The 24,035-nt window shown below is 45.6% G+C and overlaps 1 long non-coding RNA gene across 2 annotated transcripts; it reads right to left on the bottom strand.

Annotated features, from left to right (window-relative positions):
- Window positions 1-11,477: 11,477 nt before the first annotated feature.
- On the bottom strand, window positions 11,478-17,860 carry LOC120095281 (uncharacterized). 2 transcript variants are annotated; one of them, XR_015631292.1, is made up of 3 exons: window positions 17,679-17,800; window positions 16,231-16,728; window positions 11,478-11,852 (listed from the first exon to the last, which is right to left on the bottom strand). It is a non-coding gene; the product is annotated as an uncharacterized LOC120095281 (long non-coding RNA). The 2 variants fall into 2 exon arrangements; XR_015631291.1 differs by lacking the exon at window positions 11,478-11,852 and having other exon boundaries at window positions 15,206-16,728; window positions 17,679-17,860.
- Window positions 17,861-24,035: the final 6,175 nt, after the last annotated feature.

The raw sequence follows: 24,035 nt of genomic DNA, 5'->3' as shown, positions 1-24,035 counted from the left end.
ATTTTGGAGAAAGTACCATGAGGAGCTGAGAAGAAGGTATATCCTTTTGCTTTAGGATAGAATGTTCTATAAATATCCGTTAAGTCCATTTGGCTCATGACTTCTCTTAGTCTGTCGACATCACTGTTTAATTTCTGTTTCCATGATCTGTCCATTGATGAGAGTGGGGTGTTGAAATCTCCCACTATTATTGTGTGAGGTGCAATGTGTGTTTTGAGCTTTAGTAAGGTTTCTTTTACGTATGTAGGTGCCCTTGTATTTGGGGCATAGATATTTAGGATTGAGAGTTCATCTTGGTGGATTTTTCCTTTGATGAATATGAAGTGTTCTTCCTTACCTTTTTTGATGACTTTTAGTTGGAAATTGATTTTATTTGATATTAGAATGGCTACTCCAGCTTGCTTCTTCTGACCATTTGCTTGGAAAGTTGTTTTCCAGCCTTTCACTCTGAGGTAGTGTCTGTCTTTGTCTCTGAGGTGTGTTTCCTGTAGGCAGCAGAATGCAGGGTCCTCGTTGCGTATCCAGTTTGTTAATCTATGTCTTTTTATTGGGGAGTTGAGGCCATTGATATTGAGAGATATTAAGGAATAGTGATTATTGTTTCCCTTTATATTCATATTTGGATGTGAGGTTATGTTTGTGTGCTTTCATTCTCTTTGTTTTGTTGCCAAGACGATTAGTTTCTTGCTTCTTCTAGGGTATAGCTTGCCTCCTTATGTTGGGCTTTACCATTTATTATCCTTTGTAGTGCTGGATTTGTAGAAAGATATTGTGTAAATTTGGTTTTGTCATGGAATATCTTGGTTTATCCATCAATGTTAATTGAGAGTTTTGCTGGATACAGTAACCTGGGCTGGCATTTGTGTTCTCTTAGGGTCTGTATGACATCAGTCCAGGATCTTCTGGCCTTCATAGTTTCTGGCGAGAAGTCTGGTGTGATTCTGATAGGTCTCCCTTTATATGTTACTTGACCTTTTTCCCTTACTGCTTTTAATATTCTTTCTTTATTTTGTGCATTTGGTGTTTTGACAATTATGTGACGGGAGGTGTTTCTTTTCTGGTCCAATCTATTTGGAGTTCTGTAGGCTTCTTGTATGTCTATGGGTATCTCTTTTTTTAGGTTAGGGAAGTTTTCTTCTATGATTTTGTTGAAGATATTTACTGGTCCTTTGAGCTGGGAGTCTTCACTCTCTTCTATACCTATTATCCTTAGGTTTGATCTTCTCATTGAGTCCTGGATTTCCTGTATGTTTTGGACCAGTAGCTTTTTCCGCTTTACATTATCTTTGACAGTTGAGTCAATGATTTCTATGGAATCTTCTGCTCCTGAGATTCTCTCTTCCATCTCTTGTATTCTGTTGGTGAAGCTTGTATCTACAGCTCCTTGTCTCTTCTTTTGGTTTTCTATATCCAGGGTTGTTTCCATGTGTTCTTTCTTGATTGCTTCTATTTCCATTTTTAATTCCTTCAACTGTTTGATTGTGTTTTCCTGGAATTCTTTCAGGGATTTTTGTGATTCCTCTCTGTAGGCTTCTACTTGTTTATTAATGTTTTCCTGTGTTTCCCTAAGTGTGTTCATGTCTTTCTTGAAGTCCTCCAGCATCATGATCAAATATGATTTTGAAACTAGATCTTGCTTTTCTGGTGTGTTTGGATATTCCATGTTTGTTTTGGTGGGAGAATTGGGTTCCGATGATGACATGTAGTCTTGGTTTCTGTTGCTTGGGTTCCTGCGCTTGCCTCTCGCCATCAGATTATCTCTAGTGTTACTTTGTTCTGCTATTTCTGACAGTGGCTAGACTGTCCTATAAGCCTGTGTGTCAGGAGTGCTGTAGACCTGTTTTCCTCTCTTTCAGTCAGTTATGGGGACAGTGTGTTCTGCTTTCGGGCGTGTAGTTTTTCCTCTCTACAGGTCTTCAGCTGTTCCTGTGGGCCTGTGTCTTGAGTTCACCAGGCAGCTTTCTTGCAGCAGAAAATTTGGTCTTACCTGTGGTCCCGAGGCTCAGGTTCGCTCGTGGGGTGCTGCCCAGGGGCTCTCTGCAGTGGCAGCAACCAGGAAGACCACTTTTAAATTGAGAGAAAACAATGAAACAGGTATAAACCCCACACATGGCACGTATATAAGTTCCTGGATTGTCCTAAGATGAGAACCCAAACTGAGAGGCTGACTTTGTTGCTTACCCTTGAAACTGGCCACACACTCTGTCCCAGCCCAGTGCCTTTTAAGAAAGAGTTTGATTGGATGTATTTATTGTACATGGCCCCATGCTACGTAAGGACAGTTTCAAAAAAGAATATACGGCACACTGAGTGTAGTGCAATGCCTGTAAGTGATCGCTCTCCCGACTTACTGTGTTCTCTGTTTAATCTTCAGAGTTTCTAAAAGCAGGTGTGGTGGCTCATGCTTATAACCCCAGTGACTGGGAGGTTGAGGCAGGAGAATTGTTGTAAGCTCAAGGCCAACCTGGGGCTATATGTGAGATTAAAAAAAAAAACCAACCAAACAAAAACAACAACAACAACAACAAAAAAACAAACAAACCAACTAAACCAAACCAAACAAACAGAAACCATCCAGCCAATTAATCGACTAAACAAAAATCAAGTTTTAAAAAATCCAAACCAGTGTCCCAAGCTGCTATAGTTAATCTTATCCATTTGAAAAGAAAGATGTATCTTTGCTTTTTCAGACCAGGTCTCATGCAGCACAGGCTAGCCTCAAACTTACTATATACTGATTGGTGACCTCGAACTTCCGATTCTTTTTTTTTTTAATAGATTTATCACTTTATTCAGACACACCAGAAGAGGACATCAGATCTCATTACAGATGGTTGTGAGCCACCATGTGGTTGCTGGGAACTGAACTCAGGACCTCTGGAAGAGCAGTCAGTGCTCTTAACCACTGAGCCATCTCTCCAGCCGGAACTTCTGATTCTTTTGCTTCCACCTCCCAAGTGCTGGGACTGCAGGACTATGTCATCATATTCCTAGATATCCAATAGTCTCAGATATACATCTCTTTTTTCAGTATGGAAGTTTCAAATCATTCTTCTCTTTTTAGTTTCAGGGATTTTTATCTTTTTTTCTTTTAACGTTTCATCATACATGCACAGAATGTGTTGTGATCTTGCTCACCTCTGATGTGCTCTCATAATCAATCCTACTTGTCTGACTCCCTTCCTCCCATAAATTTCTCATTCTATCTTGCCTCCATTCTTCTTTCTTTCTTTCTTTCTTTCTTTCTTTCTTTCTTTCTTTCTTTTCTTCTTCCTCTTTCTCTTCTTCTTCTCCTTCTCCTTCTCCTCCTCCTCCCTTCCTCCTCCTCCTCTTCTTCCTCTTCCTCTTCTTCTTCCTCCTCCTCCTCCTCCTCCTCCTCCTCCTCCTCCTCCTCCTCCTCCTCCTCCTCCTCTCTTCTTCTTCTTCTTCTTCTTCTTCTTCTTCTTCTTCTTCTTCTTCTTCTTCTTCTTCTTCTTCTTCTTCTTCTTCCTTCTTCCTTCTTCTGCTTCTTCCTCCACCTTCTCCTTTTTTTTTTCTTAAAGCAGAGGAATTTTCTGAATTACTACGATTCTGCTTCATTGTTTTGGTTTCTCTTTGTAGTGCTAAAGCTGGCACCAAGGTCCTTGCCTGGGCCAGGCAAACACTCCCACTGAGCCCCAGCCCCAGCCCTGGCTTTCTTGAGGGATTCCATTCACATGATACACTTCTTTAACTTCACTATTCATCAGTTTTTATCAAATCTTTTGATCTCTCAATACATTTCTTTTTTCTTGTTTCTTTTCTTGTTTCTGATCTTTACCTTTTATTTCTCCTAAGAAAGGTATCTAAATGTTTTACTAGCTTAGTTCTCATTTTTGAAATATTTTCCTCTTTTTAGTTCTTTCCAGGTTCTGTCCCCTCACTTCAGAGTTTTCCTAATTTTGATTTATATTTTTTTATGTTTTGTGGTAATAAAAATGCATATCAGACACTGAACCTAATAGAAGAGAAAGTGGGAAAGAGCCTTGATCTCATTGGCACATTTGCGTGCGTGCGTGTGTGTGTGTGTGTGTGTGTGTGTGTGTGTGTGTGTGTGTGTGTGTGTGTGTGTGTGTGTGTGTGGTGTGGTGTGGTGTGTGTGTGTGTGTGTGTGGTGTGTGTGTGTGTGTGTGTGTGGTGTGTGTGTGTGTGTGTGGTGTGGTGTGGTGTGTGTGTGTGTGTGTGGTGTGTGTGTGTGTGTGTGGTGTGTGTGTGTGTGTGTGTGTGGTGTGGTGTGTGTGTGTGTGTGTGTGGTGTGTGGTGTGTGTGTGTGTGTGTGTATGTGTGTGTGTGTGTGTGTGTGTGTGTGTGTGTTTGGTTTCCTAAACAGAACTCCAATGGCTCAGGCTCTAAGATCAAAAATTGATAAATGAGACCTCATAAAGCTGAAAAGCTCTGTAAGGCAAAGGACATGGCCAATAGGACAAGTCAGCAACCTACAGATTGGGAAAAAGTCTTCACTAACCCCACATCTGATAGAGGGCTAATATCCAAAATATATAAAGAACTCAAGAAGCTAACCTCCAAAAAACCAAACAACCCAACCAAAAAATTGGGTATAGAGCTAAACAGAGAATTCTCAACTGAGGAATCTTGAATGGCTGAGAAGCACTTAAAGAAATGTTCAAAGTCCTTAGTGATCAGGGAAATACAAATCAAAACGACCCTGAGATTCCACCTCACACCAATTAGAATGGCTAAGATCAAAACCTCAGGGGACAGCACATGCTGGCGAGGATGTGGAGAAAGAGGAACACTCCTCCATTGCTGGTGGGATTGCACTCTGGTACAACCATTCTGGAAATCGATCTAGTTTCCTTAGAAGATGGAAATAGATCTACCTGAAGACCCAGCTATACCGCTCTTGGGCATATGCCCAAAAGATGCTCCATCATACCACAGGGGCACATGCTCCACTATGATCATAGTGGCCTTATCTGTGATAGAAGCCTGAGGTAACCCAGATGTCCCAAAACAGAAGAATAGATACAGAAAATGCGATTCATTTACACAATGGAATTCTACTCAGCTATTAAGAATGAGGACATCATGAGTTTTGCAGGCAAATGGATGGAACTAGAAAATATCATCCTGAGTGAGGTAACTCAGATCCAAAAGGACATGCATGGTATGTACTCATGGTAAGTGGGTATTAGCCAAAAAAGTACACACTACCTAGGATACAATCCACAGAACTCAAGAATGTTAAGAAGCCAAAGGGCCCAAGTGGGGATGCTTTAATCCCACTTGGGAGGAAGAAGAAAACAGTCACGGAAGGCAGAAGAAGGAGGGACCTGGGTGGGAGAGGAAAGGGGGAGGGGAAAATGGAAACATGTTCATGTATTAGGTGGGGGTGCGAACAGAAGAGAAGCCCCGAGGGTCAGCAGAATGAATGGAAATATGCAACCTAGGAGGTGGAACAGGAGGTGGGGAGACTCTATAGAAAGTACCAGAGACCTGGGATATGAGAGACTCTCAGGACTAAAAGGGAGGGAGGGACCTTAGATGAAATGCCCAACAGTGGGGAGAGGGAACTTCCAGAAGAAAGACAGGGCATCAAGTTGAGGGATGGGATTACCATCCCACAGTCAAAAACTCTGACCCAGAATCATTCCTGTCTAAAAGAACTGCAGGGACAAAAATGGAGAAAAGACTGGAAGAAATTTGGTCTAACAACCAGTCCAAATTGGCATCCATCTCATGGGGAGGTCCAAGTCTTGACACTATTACTGACACTATAGTGTGCTTACAGACAGGAGCCTAGCATGGCTGTGCTCTGAGAGGCTCAACAAGCGGCTGACTGAGATAGAAGCAGATACTTATACCCAACCAATGGACTGAAGTTGGGGACCCTTGTGGTTGAATTAGGGAAAGACTGGAAGAAGCAAAGGAGGAGGGTGACCCCATGGGAAGATCAGCAGTCTCAAACTCTGAGCTACCAACCTGGCAGCCTACCGAAGCTGGTCCAAGGCCCCCAGACACATATACAGAGAGGATTGCCTGGTCTGGCCTTAGTGGGAGAAGAACCCTGGAACGCGAATGGGTTTGGACATCAGGTCTTTAAAAAATAATTAAATGAGATCATGTGTGTGGGTGCTAATGACTGGTGCTGTATAAGAAGAGATCTGGACACACACACACACACACACACACACACACACACACACACACACACACCAGTAACTACTTCTCAGTTCCCAGGAAGCCCAGATCTCACTTTCTTCCTGGTCCCGTCGCTCACTTCTTTTCCCATGATGGGGAGGTATTCTGCCTGTCCCCAGGCAGACACTGGGACAGCCGAGCCTGTTGGAGGCGCTATGATCCAGGAAGTTTGTGGCTGATGAACCCTGGGGTGCTCATGGGAAGAGAAGAGTAGGTGGCAGTTCTACTCCAAGAGATGCAATGAATGTAATTGCCATGGACATTTGCTGTCACTCTAAATCCCCTCAAGAGATCCCTGTCTCAAGAGGGGACACCTTCCCAGAGAGATGGCAGCCCGACTGAGGCTTCATTTATCCCTCCTTGATATTAATAGTTTCTGACTCCCAAGGCCTCCAGAAGCTACTTAGGCTGGATGCACTGGGAAGGGTCAGCCTGGGAGGGTTCATGCCACAAGGAAATGTTGAGGGGAGCTGTTTTTCCTTCTGTCTGAAACAGGTCCCTTCTCGTGCTTCATTATCAGTTGCAGCATGGAAAGAGTAACTAAAAGAGAAAGAGAAATAAGCGTAAAACTCTAAGAGGAAAAGGCAACTGGATAGGAAGGGAAAGAAAGATGGTGTTGATGAAGTACTTGAATGTTTCCGAAATTCAGTCAGTCTGGATTCTTCCAGTGTCTTAGCCTAGACTTCGTAATTACCTCATTTTTCAGGTGGGGAGGGAAGAGAGAGAGAGACCTGCTGAGGTTAGGGATCTTGCCTGGCTGCAGGGATTAAGGGTTGTATCCAGCTATACCTCTCTTGGGCATATACCCAAAAGATGCCCCAACATATAAAAAAGACACGTGCTCCACTATGTTCATTGCAGCCTTATTTATAATAGCCAGAAGCTGGAAAGAACCCAGATGCCCTTCAACAGAGGAATGGATACAGAAAATGTGGTACATCTACACAATGGAATATTACTCAGCTATCAAAAACAACGAGTTTATGAAATTCGTAGGCAAATGGTTGGAACTGGAAAACATCATCCTGAGTGAGCTAACCCAATCACAGAAAGACATACATGGTATGCACTCATTGATAAGTGGCTATTAGCCCAAATGCTTGAATTACCCTAGATGCCTAGAACAAATGAAACTCAAGACAGATGATCAAAATGTGAATGCTTCACTCCTTCTTTAAAAGGGGAACAAGAATACCCTTGGCAGGGAATAGAGAGGCAAAGATTAAAACAGAGACTGAAGGAACACCCATTCAGAGCCTGCCCCACATGTGGCCCATACATATACAGCCATCCAATTAGACAAGATGGATGAAGCAAAGAAGTGCAGACCGACAGGAGCCGGATGTAGATCGCTCCTGAGAGACACAGCCAGAATACAGCAAATACAGAGGCGAATGCCAGCAGCAAACCACTGAACTGAGAACGGGACCCCCGTTGAAGGAATCAGAGAAAGAACTGGAAGAGCTTGAAGGGGCTCGAGACCCCAAAAGTACAACAATGCCAAGCAACCAGAGCTTCCAGGGACTAAGCCACTACCTAAAGACTATACATGGACTGACCCTGGACTCTGACCCCATAGGTAGCAATGAATATCCTAGTAAGAGCACCAGTGGAAGGGGAAGCCCTGGGTCCTGCTAAGACTGAACCCCCAGTGAACTAGACTGTTGGGGGGAGGGCGGCAATGGGGGGAGGATGGGGAGGGGAACACCCATAAGGAAGGGGAGGGGGGAGGGGGATGTTTGCCCGGAAACCGGGAAAGGGAATAACACTCGAAATACTTGAGTATATAAGAAATACTCAAGTTAATTAAAAAAAAAAAAGGGTTGTGAGAAGGCAAACTTTACGTTCTACCAGACACATCCCTCAAAATCAGGGCTCAGTGAATTATGACCTACAGGCTAAGTACACCGCCCCCTTCCTGGCTTGCAACCTAGATTTGTTTTCTTTACTGATTTAGTGGTTTAAAGAATTATGGGAACAATTAGATTTCATGATGATATGAAACTCAAACTTCGTTGTCTATCAGTAGAGTTTGATCGGGACACACAGACCTGCTCATTCATTCACAGGTACTCTACTCATTCATTCACAGGTACTCTACTCATTCATTCACAGACTATCTACTCATTCATTCACAGGCACTCTACTCATTCATTCACAGGTACTCTACTCATTCATTCACAGGCACTCTACTCATTCATTCACAGGCTATCTACTCATTCATTCACAGGCTATCTACTCATTCATTCACAGGTACTCTACTCATTCATTCACAGGCACTCTACTCATTCATTCACAGGCTATCTACTCATTCATTCACAGGCTATCTACTCATTCATTCACAGGCACTCTACTCATTCATTCACAGGTACTCTACTCATTCATTCACAGACTATCTACTCATTCATTCACAGGCTATCTACTCATTCATTCACAGGTACTCTACTCATTCATTCACAGGCACTCTACTCATTCATTCACAGGTACTCTACTCATTCATTCACAGGCACTCTACTCATTCATTCACAGGTACTCTACTCATTCATTCACAGGTACTCTACTCATTCATTCACAGGTACTCTACTCATTCATTCACAGGTACTCTACTCATTCATTCACAGGCTATCTAGGGTTGGTTTTTGCCCCATTATGATGGAGCAGAACAGTTGCAGCAGAGACATTGTCACTACGAAAACTATATGTTTACGTGAACGCTTTTAGAGAAAAGTTTGCCAAGTTTATTCAAGCTAACGCTGGTTATCCTGAATGACAGGAAAAGCTGGCTGAGTACAGACAGGGGCGCACATTTTATTGATAAACAAGTTTGCTAGGTATAATTAAGTATACACAACTTTAGAAACATCAACTACTGTTCCACCACCACTCAAGAATGGTCCCACAGGGTTCTGGCATTTATAAGCATTTGCTCTGTGCTGAGGGAGAGATTGCTCAGCTACATCAATGACTTTCCTCACAGGTACTTAATATTTTCAAGAAAACACCAAGGATGGCATTTGGGATATTCTTGAATAGCTTGCTAATTTCTTTGTCTCTTGATTATCATGCACATAATTACCATAAAAAAAGAGAACAAAACATTGACTATCCCCAGGGTTGCTCAGTTCAGAATTTGTGGATGTTTGATTTATTGGTGGTGGAATTGATTGTGTTTGTTCATTTCAGGTAAACGGAGGCAAAGGAAGTTACATGTGTGTGACTAGGCCACTGGTTTTTATTGAAATGTACTTTTGATGGAATACACACACACACACACACACACACACACACACACACACACACACACACAGAGCTGCATTAAATTTTCAATTTGAGAATATTTGATTTTCTGTGATGAAAGTTCTCTGACCTGACAGGAAACTACTCAGAGAATGGAAAGGGAAGATTCTATTTCTCAGTGTTCTTTTTGGTTCATGAAAAAGTTCATTGTCTGTTTATGTAGCCACTTCCTTCTGTCCACGAGTCCTGTCTCCATTTTTTTTTTTGGTTCTTTTTTTCGGAGCTGGGGACCGAACCCAGGGCCTTGCGCTTCCTAGGTAAGCGCTCTACCACTGAGCTAAATCCCCAGCCCCCTGTCTCCATTTTTAATGCCTATACCCCAGCATTGCCCTGCCTCACCATTCCAGTGCTGGCATTATGGGCAGGTGACATTCCCACTCATGGTTTATATGACACTGAAGATCAAATCCAGAACCTCATGTATGCTAGGTAGTCCCCGGCCCCAAGGGCTTCTGTCCTGCTTTTCATTCCTATATCCTCAGTATTCAAAGCTGTGCCTACCCCCAAACCGATTCTATTTAAATAGTTATTGAATGATGGATGATGATGGATAGAACCATGAGGCTATGGGATTCTGTCAAGGAAAACACTCTTCATCCTGAGCTGAGGGTATGAGTTAGAGGAGAGACAGTATCTTGGTGTCTCTTGGGGAAGTAGGCACAGTTAAACACTATAGACAGAGAAACGTGCCAGGAGAAAGTAAATGTGAGGATTGGAGATATTTGTGCATTTTAAATATTTTTATTTTTTGTTTATTGCTGCTTTGCCTGCAAGTATGTCACTACAGCACATGTGTGCAGTGCTGGCAGAGGCCAGAAGCAGGTAGTTGATCTCCTGGAACTGGAGTTACAGATGGTTGTGAGCTGCCATGTGGGTGCTAAGACTTGAACCCAGGTCCTTATAAATGCTAAGCCACCTTAAGTGCTATGCCATCTCTCCAGCCCCTACTATTATATTTGTGAGACAAGCCTTTCTGCAGCCCAGGGTGGTCTCAGACTTGCAATGTAGCCAAGGATGGTCTTGAACTCATGACCCTCCTGCCTCACCTTCCAAATGCTAAGATTAGAAGAATGTGCCTTTATGGTTCATATGGTGCTGAAGATCAAACCAGTGCCTTATGCATGGTAATTGGCCACTCTACCAACTGGGCTACATCCCCAGGGACTTGAGGCCCCTTCCTAGGAGAGTTTGTGCCCGGTGTAAACTGGTCAAAATCTAATGGGCGGGAAGGTCATACAGACCTTAGAAGGGGGTCTATTTGTATCCTTTTTTTGCTAAACGGATGTTATAAATATTCCTGTTGATACTCCCAGATTGGTGCTATTATCCTCCTTTGTCAAAGAAGCTTCTGGTAGCTGTGGTGGTAATTAACATGGGGCCTCTTCAGTGGTCAGGGTGGCGGCAGTAGGTGGTCATCTAGTGGAAGGACCTAAATGGGATGCCTATCCAACCCTTCCCAAGGTCCAGGGGGCGACATGGGAAAGGGGGTAGAGGGATGGAAGGGCTGGAGTTATGATGAGGAGGTGTGCTGAAGGACGGCACCGTGTGGACATGAAATGACCTTTGAACCTGGGAGCTCACGGCTCTGTGTTCACCTGTACAAGACCTGCACAAGATCGGACCTGTCAACAATTCATCAGGGACATAAGACGGATTCACGTGGCTCCAACTCTCCCCTTGAGACTATCAGCAGCTGGGGAGATGGTACCATTTTCTTCAACGGTATAGCGCTGCTCTAGTAAATGACTACCCAAGTAGGCTTATACAGGAAACTAAGACAAGCCAGTGTGCCACATGCATAAAGAGGCCTGAAAGTAGGAGAAGGAGATCTTGGGAAGTAAGGTAACAGTGGAAGAGGGAGAAGAAGGCAATGAGGGTAAAAGTGACTAAAATTCACTACATACATGTGTGAAAATGTCAAAAAACTTAAAATGGGCCAGCCTAGGGTATACGAGACCCTTTCTCAAAACAAACAAGAGATATAAAATAAGATGCAGACATACATTTTCGCAACCTACTTTTAGTAAGAGTTAAACCTCTGCTCTAGCCCACCATCCAGCGGAGATAGTGGAAGAGAAGAGTTATCAGGATGTGGGGGAAGTGGACCTGTTCAGCAATAGATCCGTGGGGCGAGCTCCATCTTCTTTCTCAGCATTTTAGTCCTGCAGCAAACACCAAATACGACTCAGCAGCTACAGACCAGTCCTCTAGGCAGGCAGACACCAGGCATAATCCAGCAAATGTGGTTCCGTCTTGAAGAAACCACCAGGCTCGCTGACCAACCAGAGGCAAGGCTGTGGAAGGGGCGAGCTGCCTCAGGAATCTTGGTGAGTTCCTCTCAAAGGCAGTGTTACCACAAGTTGAGTTCAACAATGCTATATAAGGCAAACCAAACGTTCGTGTCTTTAGTGAAGAATAGTGAGACAGAGCGAACCAAACCAACGCTCAGTGCCCATTTCCCACTGTCTATGGGGTCATACTTATGCTCCCTCATCACTGGTCTGTTCATGTGTTTGCTATATCAAAGCATCAGTTCACCCGTGTCTGCTTCAGGAAAACAGTCTTTCACCTGTGTGCCCCAGCAAACCATCATCTGACATAACTGACTTCCCAAAGAACCTAGAAGTTCTGTTTCAATAAGAGCAGACACATCTCTGCTGGTCGTGATAAGAACTATCTATGTATGTGGGGTCACGGCAGAGTGGCATGTGAGGAAGATGCCACTTCTGTTTATAGGGATAATAAAATGCATGCGAGCTAACCTTAGGTTTCCTCTGAATCTACAGCAGAGTAGGGCTTCAAACCTGGCCCTTTCTCCACCACCTTGTAAGTATTCTTCTGGGAGAAAAAAAAATCTATCTGTCTGTCTGTCTGTCTGTCTTCCTTCTTTCCTTCCTTCCTTCCTTCCTTCCTTCCTTCCTTCCTTCCTTCCTTCCTTCCTTTCCTTCCTTCCTTCCTTCCTTCCTTTCCTTCCTTCCTTCCTTCCTTCCTTCCTTCCTTCCTTCCTTCCTTCCTTCCTTCCTTTCTGGTGGTAACCTCACAGAAATTCAGATACTTTTCATTCCTGCATTCAGACTGTCTAGGAAATTATAATATTCTCACAAGCTTGCAATTCCTCTCAGTAAAACCAGAAGCAGCATACTCACGCTTTCTGCTATAGGGCTTTCATTGATTTATTATTATTATTATTATGATGATGATGGTGGTGATGATGGTGATGATGATGATGATGATGTGTGTGTACATGTATGAGAGAGAGAAAGAGACAGACAGAGAGAGAGAGAGAGAGAGAGAGAGCGAGAGAGAGCGCATGAGTAAGAGCACTAGTGCATGAGTGACTGTATAATGTGTATGTGGAAATCCAAGGTCAGCTTTGAGGCGATGGTTTTTGCCTTTATGTCTATTCTTAGGATCGAACTCAAAGCCATCAGACTGGCATCTTTGGGCACCAAGTGCTTTTACCTGAGGAGCCATCACACTGTCCCTCTTCTCTTATTTTAAAGTCTTTGTGGTACAGGAAGTTGAACCCAGGGCCCTGCAAATACTTGAGGTACATGGAACTTTAATCTCAGCCCCCACAGGCCCACCATGCAGGATAGAAGAAATGGAGTACTGACCTTAGAGGTATGCAAGGATTAAAACTGGAAGGGCCAAATTAGTTCCCCAGGTCCAGACACAAGGTGTGGCTGAGATGGAGCCAAGTGTAATACAAGAGAAGCCTCTGGAAATTGGGAGAGAATGAATACCAAGAAAATTCCAAGACAGTGGGGAAAGTGGATCTGTGGATCTGGGTGGATCTTAGTTTGTGTAGGAGAGAAAGTGGGCCCCTGTACAACTGAATTTAGAATGGGGTGTAGCTATTTCTGGGTGTGGCACTCACTATACTTAGTGTTCGGTGCACACCCAGGGGAGCAGCCATGACATCTGCATGACCTGAAGGATTGAGTGGGGTTTGTATGAGACTGTAGAAGGAAGGAGTGGAACCAGTGTTCCCTCCCTCTGTGGCCTGTTACTCACAGGATGAAACACTGCCCTGTGCTGAGCACACAAGTGTCAAGTTTACTGAAAGGCACCACCAGCGATCCTCAGCCCCAAAGGCAAGAGTCAGTGTTGGCACCGGCTTCTGCTCTCCACCGGACACCCAAGCTGTCAGTGATGCAACTGGACCAGCTCTGGGTTTGGTTCATTCTCCATAACCCCTACCCTGGACTAGTGCATCTCCTTTTCCTGGCATCCTGAAGCAGCCTCTGGTCTGCTCTCCTAGAACCCCCTGCCTAGCCTACTCTCCACACTGTACCCAGATACCTTTTCAAATGCAGATCCAGTATGTCCCCAAGCTCCAACTTCTGCCCCAGTCTTTAGATTTCACCCTAAACATTTTCCCCCCAGTCAGGTCAGGCCCTTCTGCTGTGTACTATCAAAGTATCATGTAGTCTTCCTTCCAAGCAATTCTCATAGCTTAAATCATGCAATTCTTGCATGTGATTAATAGATTAAGTTCCTTCTGCTCACCAGGCTCGAAATTCCCCGAGGGAAAGGACAGTGTCTATTTTTTGCTCACCCATGACCATGTTTCCTAAGCAACCAAGACAGCTTCTAACTTGGTACCCGGCAGATGAGTAAATAAACCAATCAATCCATTTTAGTGAATGAAGGACTGGGCAAGTAAATGGCAGGGAATGACAAGTTACTGCTGGGTATGGAAGGACGGCAATGCAGAGCGAGAGAGAACGCCAGGCTGAGACCTCTTGCCTCCTGTAAGAGCATAGAGACTCAGTTTAGAAACATGTAACTTAGAAATACCTGCTTGTGGCTAGGGAGTCAGCTCAGTGGATGCTGGCTAGGGTTTTTTTTCTTTGCCAACTTGACACAGATTAAAATCATCTGGGAAGAGGGAACCTCAGCCAAGAAAATGGCTCTATCTGGTTGATCTGTGGGCACGTCTATGGGAGACATTTTATTGATTAATGATTGTTGTGGGAAGGCCCAGGCTATGGTAGGTGATGCTACCCCTGGGAAGGTGGTCCTGAGTTGTATAAGAAAGCAAGGGTGAGCGAGCCATGAGGAGCAAGCCCGTTAGAATCCTTCCTCTATGGCTTCTGCTGTAGTCCTTACACCTAGGCTTCTGCCTCGAGCTCCCGATTTCACTCCACCAGTGATGAACTGTGATCAGGATGGGAAATAAACCCTTTCCTCTCCAGGTTGCCTGTGAAATGGGTAAGAGCCTTTCTTCTGCAAGCACAAGGACTTGGCTTTGAGTTTCCAGTTTACACACACAAAAGGAAATGACCACATGTACCTGTAACCCCAGCATCAGTCAGGGGGGAGAGACAGAGACAGGTGGATCCCCAAAGCTAGCTGGTTAGTCATTTTAGCTGAAACGGTAAGACTGTGGCTCATCCAGAGACCTCCTCTCAAGGAAATAAGGTGAAAACTAATAGAAGACGTCCTCCTCGGGCCTTCACACATGTGCAGAGCTGTGAGAACTCTTACACTAAGGTGCATGCCCCCACTCCTCACTTCCCCATGCTCTGTTATTCCAAAATGTTTCCTCAAGCAGGTATAGTGGACAAAACTGGGATTCATGAGAGAGAGAGAGAGAAAGAGAGAGAGAGAGAGAGAGAGAGAGAGAGAGAGAGAGAGAGAGAGAGAGAGAGAGAGAGAGAGAGAGAGCGCACCCGGGCATATGGGGGAAGGCAGGTAGATCTCAGTGACATGGCCTGCTTGGTCCACTGTGAAAAACAATCTTTTATTCACCTGTTGTAATTGTTATCTCACTGCCTCCATCTGCTAATCTAGACCTAGTTCTGGAAGCTTCTAGCCTCCTTACAATCTAATCTAGGCCTAGAATGTTTTCAGCTTCTGAGATTCACTGCTGAATAAGCCCACCCTTTCTAGCTCTTTCTGAACTCTGGATGTCTGGTCAGCTCAGCTGTTCTGGTTCAAACTCCTCTCTTAGTTGACTGATTCAAATTGACTTCTCTCTCAGCCTCTGGACTGGATTTTTTTATTTGGCCTCTAACTAACTCTAGGACTCTGTTCTGATCTTCTGGCTTCTTCTCATTCTTTGGATCATTCTATCTTTGCCTGTGTCTAGCTTTCTCTCTCTGAGACCTCTGTACAACTGTCCCAGTAAAACTGACCTCCCCTTTTCTCTCTCTTCGATGCTCTCTTAAGTAGCCTCTTTTCATTTCCATTCTCGAGAGAGTTGGGCATGTTCTATTCTGTCTTTCTCTGATTCGTCACCTTGTCTGCCACTCGATTAGACATCAGTTTCAAACATGGGTGCTTCCTTCTACAAACTAACTTTTCCTTCATTGTTTGGGATTAAAGACCAAGGGGGTGTCTGTATTCCAGTCAGAGGGATTTAAAGGCATGTTTTAAGGCCAAGCCACACCACAAGTAGAAACAGGTTTTTCCAGTAAACAACACAATCTCCGGGGTCACGGTGTGATCGAATATCCTGCAACTGTCAGTGCAGCAAGTTCCAGGCCAGCAATGGCTACACGGTGAGATGCTTCTCCCCAACCCCCTCCCAATCCTCATGCCAAACAAAAGCCAACGAGGGCAAAACCAAAAGCAAATTGGCTCCTTTCCAGGCAAAAGAAGAACGAACTAGGCATTGCAACATTAGGGGAGCTTCCAAAACAGAGGAAGGAGAGTCACCCCAGGAACTGCAAGCTCGTTGGATGGGTCTGCACCATGGAATGGGAGCTTCTCTGGTCCACATTTGTGAGTTTGAATCCAAGGTACCTGCCTCCGGGTGCTTTCTCTGGAAACTTCTCCCTGTCCCTGTGCATCTGTACGGTGTGGTGTCTTCCAGGGCAATAGAATGGACCCCACCTTATGGATGGGGCCAGTGAGCTAAGCACAGTCAGGAGGGAGGGATGACACATGTCTTAGCACAGTGCACCATGTGCTTCTGCCCAGCGCACACACGTGCTCTGCACTCTGCTTTAATTAGCTGCTGTTTGAATGAATACCCCTCACCTCCCTATTTGCCACAGCAGGATGAGACTGACATTTGGCCTCCACAGCCACTGGTGTGCACCCATTCCTGCTCTTATAGCCCTGTCATTGATTCCAGAGCAGACTTGGGCAGAAGTGAAGGGGAGAGCTGCGTGTTGGCACAGACAGCGCGGTGGAAGGACGCCAGGCTCTGAAGTCAAGGATACTTGGGTTCTGGTCACAGCTGATTGTGGCGATATCCTCCAGTCTCTCAGCCATCATGGTCTCTCCCTGGAAGAAGTGCTAGAAAGATTGAACATGTGAGGTAGCCCCATTAGGATTTGCTTCTTTTTCTCTCCTGCCTCTCCTTCAGGAGGTAGCATGGTACGGAAGATAGGCACATAATTTCCAGCCAGACTGACCTGTGTCAGATCCCCCCTCAGCCGTGGACCTTCTCTTTTGCCAACCATAAACTGGGGCTAGTGGCGGAGAATGGCCCAGCTCGAAAGTTGGTAATCACACAGGATAATGTTTGCACAGTACCCAGCAGAGTGGGGGGTGAATTCACATAGGCAGGTTTCCTAGGCGGTCTCTGTTTGTGGCTTGATGGAGCTGTTCAGTTATTCGGGCCCCAACAAAGGATTGAGTTTTACAAAGCATAGCCTCCCCCTCAACCCCCCTTCAGAAGAAAATGTGAGCCCAGGAGTAGCCCTGAAGAATATTAACTAAGACATCTGCTTTCACAGCCTGTCTGTACAGAGGGCTGCTTGGGCTCACGCCTGAGTTGGTATGCCAGTGGCGTGCCAAACTGCAGCTTTGTACAGGGCATGGAACCCTTCTTGCCAAAAGACTCTCTGGCTTTGTCTGAGCCACGCAGATCCCCAGACATCCTGCATGACAAAACACTCCCTCTGTTATGTCAGGCAGGTGTAGCTCCATTAAAAGCCTAAGCCTCACATCCCAGGCTTCCCCGGAGGGTGTTTCTTATATTTATCTATACACGAAGTAACGCGTTCCTGTTTAACATTGTCCTTAGTGCATGGAGGACCGGGCGCTCCATGTGTGAACAGATGGAGTCCTCTCTGCACATTGCCTGTAGTCCAGAAGTGCCCAACGGACTCAATTTTCATCACCTCTGTGTGAAACGTAGAGAGTAGGAAGGCTCCTACCACACTCCTGACTCCTCCAAATTGAATTCAAATGAATCCTGGGCATTGCAGTCAGATGCACATGCGGCTTTGACATTTACTCACCTGGAAGAGACACCCTGGTCTTTTGAAAGCTCTGTCCTAGTCATCTTCAGAGCAGGAGGAAAGTCGCTGCCTCCGAAGGTTGCTAGAATGAGACGCCGTAGTGTGGGCTCAGCATCTGGCCTGGAACGGCGTAGCCACTTGGCAGCGTCCTTCCCTCCTTCCTGCTATTTTCTCGGAGGTCTGTTTAAAGGGTGAGTTAATTAGGCGTGATAATGCCAAGCTGTCTTAAATGGAGTCATTGTAGATGGTCATCTGGAGTGACCACAGCAAGTCTCTAGGTCACTTGGAGGCAGCACGTTAAAGGCTTGGCAACGTAAGCCTTGTCTGCATAAGCAAAGGAAGGCATAAAGGAAGGGGTCCTGCAAATGCCCTGGTCCCAGGTCTTGGGTCGGCTTTCACTAGATCACCTGGCTACACTTTGTGTCTCTCTTCTTGACTGCATTTTTTTGCAGTTGGTGGCTGTATCTGGTAAGCTTTCTCTCCCAGTGTACACACAACGTCCTCAGGTCACTGAGAGCCTCCAGGTGTGGGGTTGGCTTCCTTCTGAGTGGCTGAGGGCGGAGCAGTGTTGGGTGAATTTTTGACCTTACTTTCCAGGTCACTTTGTCTGCCCTTAGCCTGGGAGTGGATAAATGGGAGAAGCGTGGAGTATGAGTCGCCCAGATGGGCCACAGCGTCAGGCTCAACATCTCCGTGTGAGACTTCTCTATTTTTCAGTGCTGGAGCTCGAACGCAGGGCCTGTGCATGCTAGGCTAGAGTTCTACCAGTAAGCTGCATGCTCAGACCTTCAGAGGCGGTGGCTTTGCTTCTTTTGGAAGTACTGGACGTTGAGCATAGGGCCTCCTGTGTGCGCGTTAGACATTTGCACTGTAGAACAAGGAGTTAGACCGATCTTTGCTTCCCAACCTGTCTTCTGTGGAGTCCTGGATTATGGGAAGGTTCATGGACACTTACGCGACGATCGGATAAGGGTAGGTAGCTATGGGTCAGGCAAGGAGAAAGATACTTATTTTAATTTTTGCTTAAAAAAGTATGCTTCCTACCAACGTGTTCTATCTTTGTGTGTGTGCGCGTGAGTGTGTGTGTGTGTGTGCCTGTCTGTCTCTGTGTCCCTGTGTACATGTGTAGGTTAGAGAACACTTTGCAAGAGTCTGTTTTCTCTTCTCACGTGTGAGTCCTGAACTTAGGACTCGGGTTGTCAGGCTTGGCAACGGGTATTTTTACACTGAGTCATCTCAGGTGTCTTTTTACTACAGGGCTTCCCTTCTCACAACATGAATATTTATCATTTCCGAACTCACGATACCACATTTTTCTCCCCACCCAGAACATCCACTGATATATGGAAGATGATGTCATCTAGTGGTTAAGGATACGGCTAGATTTGGGAGCAGACGCCTTACGTACGAGCCCTGCTTTGCTGCTTCGTATTGTGTTAGATAGAAATTGTTATCTCCACTCTCACTCAGAACACCAGGAAGCATGTTGCATAGTAAATGTGACAATGACTTGGTTTGAATATGCTTGGCCCAGAGAGTGGCACTATTAGGAGGTGTGGCCTTGTTGGAGGAAGTGTGTCACTGTGGGGGTGGGCTTGGAGACCCTCCTCCTAGTTGCCTGGAAGCCAGTCTTCTCCCAGCTGCCTTCCAATTAAGATGTAGAGCTCTCAGTTCCTTCTCCAGCATCATGCCTGTCTGCCCACTGCCATACTTCCTGCTATGAAGACAATGGACCGAACCTCTGAACCTGTAAACCAGCCCCAATTAATGTTGTCCTTTATAAGAGTTGCCTTAGTCATGGTGTCTCTTCACGGCAACGGAAAGCTCAAGGGAGACAGCCGTGTTTGGGAAACAAGAACTGTTCCTTATTTGGAAGCTCCTGGAACTGGGAGAGCTGATTTAGGTCATCCTTGCAGTGTCCCTCAGAAAGCCTTAGTGACTACATGGCCAGGATTTGGTCTCATCTTTGAAGTTGGGGTCTGCTCCTGAGCCTATTAGAGCGTCAGTGTAAAGTAGTTCCCTGTGGGCCGTTGGTAGAACAGCCTTTGTTTCTTGCTATGTGGGCCCCTGCAGTTGCCCACTCCATTAAAGCTGGGAAGAGAGAATCTGCTAGCAAAATGAAAGACACACTCTTATCTATACTTTTAATTAAAAAATATAAGCGTGTTTATTATTATTAGTCTCTTGTTTCTGATGTGCTGTGTTTTCCTGAGCACTTCCTGGACGTTTTCCTCACACTTCCTATCCTGTTGTAGGAATGCTGGTATTACAGATGTGCACCACTGCATCTTGCCTTTCGTGTGGGTGCTGGGACTTGAACTTGGGCTATCCGGCTTGCTTGACAAGTACTTTTCCCCACTGAGCTCTTCCAAAAGCCAGCTCTTAAGCAGCTTAGTCACCGTGACACAGGGACAGTGTGGCAACCTGCCACTTATTCTCCTGGTTGGAAGTGGTCACCAGGCCAGCTCACACCCAAAGGGAAGAGACTAGGGTGTCACCACCAGGGCGCAGGGATCCGCTGTGATGTGCGTGCGTCACTTCACTTTTCTCATCTCTAACGTTGTGATAGCATCTTCTTATACGGTTGTCATGGACACAGTATAAACATCTGCTCCTATTAATACCTGGGCCAGTGTCTGGCGCATAGAGACAGCATGGCAAGTATTGGCTGAGGAAATGCCTCAGGGAGAGGCTGCCATACTTTGGAATGTTGCAATGGCTCAATGCAGTCACCGGTGTGGCACACTAACATGGCCCCCAGCCCATGCCCAGTCCCTGGTCAAGGACAGCATTCTCCCAATTTCAGATTCAGGAATATGGGCTGAGATGCAAAGCCTTAGAGCAGTAGGGGTGAGGGTTGGGGTGGGGATGGGGCCGGGGTTCTTGCTCTTCTCTATTGTTTCTATCTCTGCGTGGGCTCTTCTCCTGCCTTCCTTTTCTCCCCACAAACAGTCATTTTCTCAGTACAATACCTGGGATGGTGCCAGGAGCTGTTAAATGCTTCATAGTTGATGCTAGATCAGGCTGACGATGACAATTAAGCACACCTCAGAGGGCAGAGTGACCAAGGAAATGAACTAAATGGGGTGGGGGTGGGGGGGATAAAGGTCTTGAAAGTGAAAACTAGGACTCTGGAAAGACCACTTTGAAAAACAATGATGCTTTGCTTTTTTGGGGGGTCTAAGAGATTTGAGGGTGTTTTAATATACGTTTCTTACATTGTTAAAAAAGACTTTGTTTATTAATTTATTTCTCTCTCTCTCTCTCTCTCTCTCTCTCTCTCTCTCTCTCTCTGTGTGTGTGTGTGTGTGTGTGTGTGTGTGTGTCCCCATGACTAAAGATGCCCTTGAAGGCCAAAAGAAGTTAGCAGATCCCGGGAGCTGGCACTGCGGGCAGCTGTCAGCAGCTTGACATAGGTGCTTGGAACCTGGGTCCTGTAAAAGGGCAAAAAGTGCTCTCAAACACTGGGCCATCTCTCCAGCCCTGTCCACTCCGTACATCTTCAAAAACAGTCTATTTCTTTTTTTTCCAACGTAAACTCTTCTTCATTGCTGCATTCACCACAGAAAATCTTCCCCAGTTTGCTTCTCTGCAAATGGGTTGCCTGGTGTCTTCTTTTAAGCAAATTAAAATTGATTTGCTTTTTGACTTTCATGATGCCTCTTGAGTTAATAAAAACAGCCGACAGCTGCCTCGCACGCTATATTTGCAAAGTACTTTCACAGACATTCACTTTCTCATTTGAATCTTGCAACAACTTGGTGAAGTGAGCGCTGTGGTTCTCTTTGTTTCTGGGTGGTCATCTCGCTAGGTCAGCTGAAGTGAAGCAACCAGATCAGAGCCAGAGTGAGAACCTCAAGCTGAACTCTGCCTGCTGCCACCCAGAGGTGGCAGATATCAAGGGAAGATTATTCATGAATCCTGGCACATGAATCCAGGCCATTGCTTGTCTGCACCCGCTGCTGGCTGCTACTGGGGAGACAGTGACCATCTTCAGTTGGTGAAAGAGTTTGCAAGCTCTTCCTATTGGGACACCCTGAGCCTTGAAAGATAGCCTCCACTTTTTACTTGCGTTTTACAAAGGACATGGGAATGATAGTAGTCAGTGGACAAGGGATGGCTTCCTGGGTTTGGGGGAATGGTTTCTGATGTCTGTTGATTCCTGTATCTTATGCTGGCTCCTCCACAGAGCATGCTGTGGGGCCAGCTATGGAGTAGCTTGCCTGGGGACTCAGCTAGGTCCTGATCCTATGGTGTTCTGAAAAGACCAGTGACCCAAGCTTCTCAATACCTTCCCTTTGCTCTCTGAGAGAGGTCAGTCTCAAGCAGTTCTCTCTTGGAGACAGGTTGGATCTATAGACCCGATGGGGCTGTTATCCCACCTCCATGTTGCTTTAGTCCAGGGGTTCTTACCCGGGGCTGATTTCCTGCCTCTACTTCCCAGTGGCTGAGGACATTCGCCAGTGTCAGGCAACAGTCTGAATTGTCACAACTTGGCAAGGAGGAAGGACTTCCATTGTCATTCTAAGGGGAGAAGACAGAGTTGCTGTGAACTGTCCTACAAAGAACAGGATATCCCCTTACCACAAAAGTTCACCGGATCCATGATGTCACTGTTGCTAAGACTGGGCCATCCTACAGAGCCTTTATCTTTTAGGAAGTTGTATGGGTGTGGAGTGCAGACGTAAGAAGTCAGCTGGATGCTGTCACTGTTATTTCCTGCAGATACTCTTCAGAGATGGGCTGCCATTGATAAATAGGTTCTTGTCTTGGAGCACTTCATCGTCCTCCTCGCCTTCTCCCCCATTCGTCTAGCTTGTTTTAATTCTATTTTAAGTGAGCGCAGAAGCATCTTCCCCACAGGTCCTCTGTCTGGCCTGCTCTTGGCCATGCTCTCATAGCTCTGGTTGGGAATTCATGTGCTACTGTTTGGAGAAAGTCATATATATATATTTTTTACAGCAACATAACCCATTTTACCTTTATAGTAATTGTTTTGGAATAAGAAGTAATCATCCAGGACTGACCAACTTGCTTTACTAAGCGCCCCTTTCTCGCTCCTGGCAAATTGCTTTGAGAATTGAACAAAGCTCAGCTCAATCATGCAGGATATCCATTCCAAAGGATGCCTGGGAAGTAAATCTCGGTTAAGCCAGCCCCAGTCATGCCTCCTTCACTTTTTTTCTTAGGGATCAAATGGTGAGCATGTGCTTCATTCCACCTGTTCCTTGTCTTGGGGGTGGTTGCCTTAACCCAGGGCTTAACCAGGGCATTTGCGATGCTCATGGGACTTGGAGGAGCACGCCTAATGATAGACCGACCTATTAAAGAGCTTTTGCTCCCTGGGGTTGATGTTGGGGCTGGCGCTTGCCTCATGGATACTGAACTTAATTTATGGGAGCCTTTCCCCGATGTGTGTTCTGTTGAATGCTAAGTAGATGCTGATTGAAAAAGTGGTCGAATAAGTTGGGGGGCTCCTGTTCTTTACTGCAGGACTTTACATTGTTAACGAGCTGTGTAACCTGCCAAGAGGAGGGTATGGCATGCCTCAGGTTAATTTCTATGAAGCATCTCTGGGGGAGGGGTGGTGTTCTAGTGCAAAGGGCATTAGAATATTGGAAAGCAGGAGAGTTAGATCTTTTCTCCCCTCCCCCTTTGCCCCTTTTCATCTTTTCTCCTCCACTCCTTGCTTTTTCCTCTCTCCTTTCCTTCCTACCTCTTGATTGATATGACCTTTCCATTGACGTGACCCTGTAGCACTGTTCTGTAGCGGCTCCACTTTTCATTCATGAAATGGGCTTTTGAGAGGCAGTAGGATGTGATGGGCAAACTGTGGATCTCTCACATCAAGGACTTGGAAGTGATGCCTTCTGTCACTGAAGGGCTTCCATCCACCCCTCTTCCCTGAAGTAACTCCACCTACTCATCCTTTAGGGCCCTATTTGGATCTCACATCTTTAAAGGGACATTGCCTTTATGCTTGTCCCCAAGGGACCACATCTCAGCTCAGGAATGTATTTGTTGCATGAATCCATTTTCATCGAGAGCCCAAGAGGGTGTTAACATGTGCCTTTGTGTGCGTTCCTGACATTTGCACTAGGAGAGGTTAACGGAACCATTCACTTTGGCTGGACCTGGGATCTTCTTGGAATCCCATGCCGAAGAGAGACCTGCCTCCATGCAGTCCCTGCCTCTTTCTGTCACGTAGGGAAGTGCTTCAGAATGAGGATCGGTAACTCAAGTTACAAGTCAAATATATTCCCGAGGCCTGTGGTCTGTGATTGTGCAGGACTGCAAGATGCTGATCTCTCGAGTAAGTCATTTCTATTTCTCTGACTTTTTACAAAGGCTATTGTA

Source organism: Rattus norvegicus, chromosome 10 (assembly GCF_021556685.1).
Source record: "Rattus norvegicus strain SHRSP/BbbUtx chromosome 10, alternate assembly SHRSP_T2T, whole genome shotgun sequence".
NCBI lineage: Eukaryota > Metazoa > Chordata > Mammalia > Rodentia > Muridae > Rattus > Rattus norvegicus.
Note: the sequence above shows the minus strand (reverse complement) of the source record. Positions and strands in the feature narration are given on the sequence as shown.